The sequence below is a fragment of the Ascaphus truei genome, chromosome 3 (genome assembly GCF_040206685.1).
Source record: "Ascaphus truei isolate aAscTru1 chromosome 3, aAscTru1.hap1, whole genome shotgun sequence".
Lineage (NCBI taxonomy): Eukaryota > Metazoa > Chordata > Amphibia > Anura > Ascaphidae > Ascaphus > Ascaphus truei.
Genome location: NC_134485.1, coordinates 378762067 through 378768335, shown reverse-complemented (window position 1 = coordinate 378768335; position 6269 = coordinate 378762067).

The following is a 6269-nucleotide window of genomic DNA, read 5'->3' as shown; positions in this document are numbered from 1 at the left end:
CATTTCGAATTGGACCTCGCACTGGTTCAGGAATCCACGACAGGTGAGGGGGTCCCCGTCATATCGGTTGGGGGGTGGAATACGTGGTCCCGGACTGCTTAGAGATATAGGGGCCGGGGTAGGTGGTGTCACAGGAGATTCCCGGAGAGATAGGGTAGAAAGTTTCTCAGTGACATCAGTGAGTTGATTGCTTAGGAATTGCCAGTGTTCCATAGTAACACCTTGGCCCACCTCAGGGGGGTCGGCATTTGTTGGGCTCTGCATAATGTAACGCCTGTATGCTCTCAGACCTGGCCAGTCCCCAGTACTGAGGTGGGTAAGGGTATAACACGCACCCACAGCAGTGAGGGCATGCCCGGAGTGTGGTAATTGCGATGCCGGGCCTGGTGAGTAAGGGTTAACGTTATACTTGCTGAGTCCGGGGCGCCAGAGGCCGGAAGGTAGTTGTCCAAGAGCCAGAGTCCAGGGATAGGAGAGAGCAGCGTAGTGGTGTCCGAAAGCCAAGGTTCAAGGGCAGGAGAAGGCAGCGTAGTCAAAGTCCAAAGCAGAGTTCAAGTTCAAACCAAGGGAATCTAAACAGGGGCAGGGACAGGAACCAGAGCTGAAATAGACAAGGGAGCTGGGCATAGACACTGCACACACAGGAGCTATAGGAAAGCTATGCAGAGCGAGGAAGTAGAGGACAGACTGGGGTTATAAAGGAGGGAGGACAAATAGCAGGAAGGGGTGGAGCAGGGGTTTGTCTGGCAGCTTGCAGGGATAGGTGTGTGAGAGTAGGGGAGGAGACAGGGAGGTAGTCTAGGGTAATGGCCTGTAAGCTCCGAGGGGCGGAACCAGTATCAGGGGAGGATTGGTAAATAGAGCGGGTGCGCGCGCCCTCTGTAACGCGGTCACGTGCGCGCAATACGCGAGTGCCAGAGCATGGGGGAAGCATCGCGGAGGAGGTGCTCGGCTGAAGGGTAAGAGAGGGAGAAGGAGCGGAGGAAGTAGGAGAGGGGACGGAGGTATGCCGAGGGGCGCGAGTCCCCTGACGGGAGACCAGGGACCGGAAACATGCGCGCACAGCGGGAGAACCGCGCGAGTGCGCAGACCGTGAACGGGAGTGCGCCAAGCGCACCGCAAGGGAGCAGGGCAGCAGCCGTGAAGGCAAGGAAAGAGTTAGCCGGAGGGACCAAGGTGACGGGGACACGCTGGGAAGAGCGAGTCCCCCGATCCGTTACAGTTTCCCTGCAGCCATAGGAAATTTTGGTAGACAGGTTGGAGACTAATCACAGTATGAATGCTCATGGGAACCAATTAGGACATGAGGGCTCACCTTCATTGGCCAATTGGGGCTGGAGGCAGGGCGGAAGCGAGTTAAAGGGCTTGGAGGGAAATACGAACAGGCCAATGGTGTAAGGCACAAAAAATGTGTTTGTGATGCGTCAAAATCGGTCAGAATTCCTCCATGACATATGTAGATAATACTGGATAACATGAGAAAGTCCATAAATGATGTGGTAATTTGTCAGGTAAGGGCTAGGAGTCTAGTGAGGTCCACTTGACCATCACAGAAAGCAACCCCATAACGGCCCCTCCTAGTAACCAAATAGGACGTAATAACAGGCACCGGTAACCATATACATATATGTGGGGGCACTATGGCCCTTTACCTTGGTGCTAGCAGGACTCCTCGATATCCAGGGCGTGCTGTTCATCCAGGTAAGTATGCAGCAAGAAGAAGAGTGTAGATGTGTAGCACTGCCGCAATCTCCAGCTCCCAGTGAAACCGGAAAAAATGATGAGGTAAGCTTTCAATTGAACAACAGGTCAGGTTTTATTGCAGGGTGGTGCAGCAAGGGGACAACGGAACAACACTAACGCACCTACGCGTTTCGTGCACTAAGCACTTTATCAAGGTGACAAACATACACAATACTGCATAATTTATACTCACCTGGACTGTGCCTCGCGCTACCGGGTGTGACGTCATCGTCCCGCGTCGCAACGGGTCGCGGTGACGCTGCGTGCACAGCCATTGGCTCGGCCAGTCAGGTGGTATGCTGGAATTTTTCTGACTGTCTTTTTTTTCACTTTTTTTCTAAAACAAACTTTATTAGTAATACATGAACAACACTTAAATAAAAACAAATTAAAATCACATACGAAATAATATATTAGCAGTGGATCAACACAAGTATAACCAGTAAGGCTTGAAACATAAAGGGGCACATATGAATAAGTATAAATTTATAGAGGAATACTCAGAAAAGCCCCATATAGATAGCATGTTATGGTATATACTTGAGTGAGTGATGCTTGATAGTTCGTGAAGTGAATGTGATCATAAGTCAGTCTGTACAGTGGATACAGTAGATGGGAACAAATATCAAATAGAAGTGTACCACTAGAGATATAATCCATAGAACACTAATGATAATGTTAATAATATATTCCCTGCACAGATGACTATTGTGAAATAGAACCTGATCTCTTGTGTGGATAATAGGGAGTTATAAAACAGGTTTGAGGAGAAAATCAGTATTTTTTCCCGCATTTATTAAAGGTAAATTCATATCCACATTTGAGTCCCTAGTAGAAAGAGACCTAAGACTTCTACACAAAGGTTTCTCATTCACTACCAAACATAGCGCCAAACAAGGTGATAATTTATCAATAAACGAAAGACAGGCATTAAAGGATTTACAGACCAATAAACAGTTGGTTATTAAAAAAGCCGACAAAGGAGGGGCGGTGGTGGTGCAGCATAGGGATGACTATCTCAGGGAGGCCTTGCGCCAACTTGGAGATCTGACTTCCTATGCTGCACTACCCTCTGATCCCACCCTTAAATTTCAAAGGGATCTCAAAAATCTACTAGACATAGGCTCTATGCTAAAAGTATTAAATGACAATGACATTGATTACCTGTTTAACCCCATGCCCACCACGCCCGTGTTTCACCATCTCCCGAAGATTCATAAGACATTGGTGTCCCCTCCTGGGAGACCAATTGTCTCCAGTATTGATTCTTTGGGAGATGGTGTCTCACGGTACGTGGATTATTTCCTACAGCCCCTTGTTCAACAATTGCCTTCATACATTCGGGACAGCAGTGATTTATTAACCACTCTAGACCAAATTGTATGGAACCATAATATGGTGTGGGTAACGCTAGACGTAACGTCATTGTATACCATCATTTCCCATGAACATGGCTTGACAGCAGCACGTCACTTTCTTAATCTCTCTGATTTAGCACCAGCACAAGTCACTTTCTTGTTAGATGCCATTCACTTTTTGCTCACTCACAATTTTTTTCTTTTTGATGGGGTTCATTATCTCCAGAGACGTGGAACGGCTATGGGCACGAGTTTTGCCCCCTCATACGCCAACCTCTTTATGGGGTGGTGGGAGTCGTTCCACGTCTTTGGAGATAAGAACAAATTTAGGGAACACATTGTATTTTTTAGACGTTACATAGATGATCTCCTGTTCATTTGGGAAGGAGACATCAACACACTCCGGGAGTTCATTTCTGCACTTAATGATAATGAGTTTAATCTCTCCTTCACTTTTTCTTATCACCATCATCACATTTATTATTTAGATTTATGTTTATATGTTGACACAGCACTGTCTATTCAAACTACATTATACCGTAAGCCAAATTCACGGAACACATTCTTAAGACCAAGTAGTTGTCACCCTCAAGCCACGTTCATGGGAATACCAAAAAGTCAATTCATTAGAACCCGCCGCAATTGTTCAAATGATGAAGAGTTTAAAGTGAAAGCACAAGAATTATATGTTCGTTTTTTACAGAGAGGATATAAACAAACAGACTTAGACAGGCTGCTCGATGGGGTATGGAAGATGGACAGAAATAGTTTACTTAGTCAATCAACAGTGAAAAGATCTAGAATTGATCTCAGTCCATCTTTCATAACACCATTCAGCAAACAAGCTCAATCTATTAAAGCCATTTTTAAAAAACATTGGAGCGTACTGTCGCTTGATCCTGTGCTGAAACCATACGTGTCGCTAGGCCCAAACATCATTTTCAAAAGGGCAAAAACAATAGCTAACACGATATCACCCAGCCTATTCACCACAGCAGACGAGAATAAATCCCCTTTACCTAAAGGAATGTTTACATGTACTAAATGTAAAGCATGTGTTTCCATGTGTCAGAGTAAAACATTTACATCTACAGTTACGAGAATGACATATAATGTCCCAGGTTTCATCAATTGTAATTCCACACACATAGTATATTTACTGAAATGTGGCTGTGGACGTCAATACGTCGGGAGGACCACGAGAAAATTAAAGACCAGAGTCCTAGAACATCTCCGACTAATTAGGAACAAAGATATGAATCACCCTGTACCAAAACATTTCTCTAATTGTCCTTATGGTAATGCCAATCTATGCACGGTTCAAGGTATTGAACATATTCCTGCTTCCCCTAGAGGAGGAGATAGGGTTAAGATGTTAGACAGACGCGAATCCTTTTGGATTTTCACTCTAAGAACCAGGGAACCTCTTGGCATGAACATTGATTGGGATATAAGTCATTTTTTATAATTTGACACATTGCCTTACTTTGTTTACGTTGAATTGTATAATATTATTAAAACATTATTATTGTCATTTTTCTATATTTACAAATATTAACATGTAATTACACAATCCTTGTGGACAAATAGAGCTTAGTAATATTTTTCATCATTTGTTATTATTAATTAGTACTATTCGTTCAATTAATTTAATTATTACATGCTCTCCCAATCCATGTTCATGCCTTTGTAATTATAATGCAAGCAATTTATTATATCTCATGTTATATGTTATTGATATATGTTATTCATATATGGTATATGATCAAGTATATGAATGGTATTGTATTATCCACACAAGAGATCAGGTTCTATTTCACAATAGTCATCTGTGCAGGGAATATATTATTAACATTATCATTAGTGTTCTATGGATTATATCTCTAGTGGTACACTTCTATTTGATATTTGTTCCCATCTACTGTATCCACTGTACAGACTGACTTATGATCACATTCACTTCACGAACTATGAAGCATCACTCACTCAAGTATATACCATAACATGCTATCTATATGGGGCTTTTCTGAGTATTCCTCTATAAATTTATACTTATTCATATGTGCCCCTTTATGTTTCAAGCCTTACTGGTTATACTTGTGTTGATCCACTGCTAATATATTATTTCGTATGTGATTTTAATTTGTTTTTATTTAAGTGTTGTTCATGTATTACTAATAAAGTTTGTTTTAGAAAAAAAGTGAAAAAAAAGACAGTCAGAAAAATTCCAGCATACCACCTGACTGGCCGAGCCAATGGCTGTGCACGCAGCGTCACCGCGACCCGTTGCGACGCGGGACGATGACGTCACACCCGGTAGCGCGAGGCACAGTCCAGGTGAGTATAAATTATGCAGTATTGTGTATGTTTGTCACCTTGATAAAGTGCTTAGTGCACGAAACGCGTAGGTGCGTTAGTGTTGTTCCGTTGTCCCCTTGCTGCACCACCCTGCAATAAAACCTGACCTGTTGTTCAATTGAAAGCTTACCTCATCATTTTTTCCGGTTTCACTGGGAGCTGGAGATTGCGGCAGTGCTACACATCTACACTCTTCTTCTTTCTCAATGGTGTAAGGCACCTAGACATGGGAGATCGACAACGGATTCCCAGGTCAGCACAGGCGGCCTGAGCCGTCTGGTCATGCATGAACAGCCAATCACGCAAGTGCCGGATTGGCTCTTTGTGGCAGTAAATTTGCGATAAGGGTGGGCCATTCTCGCATGCACGGGATCAACTCATTTGCAGTCGGCGAGGGCTAACAATAAGACCGGGACATTTTGGCACTTTCTAAAAAGTTGTCGGGACACAATCCCAAAAACCGGGACAATCCCGGAAAAAACGGGATGTCTGGTTACCTTACTATATGGTTGCTTTTCAAAGCACCCGGCCCCTACGGGCCAATAGGAAGTGGTGATGTCACCAAGTGCTGTTTCCTATTGTCCTATGTAACGAGGAAGCTGAAAACTGCAGAGACACCGGCACTCCATTCGGATGTAAATATCTCCGGAAGCTGGGGGTCCCAGGAGCTGATATTAATGAGGTTCAGCTCCGGAGACCCTGTTTCACGTCTGTATTAAAAAATGAAAAAGAAAAACAACTTGGATTGCTTCTAAATTTAAGTTGCACTGTATTTAAAAAGACAATTTACATATTAAAAGAAAATTCATA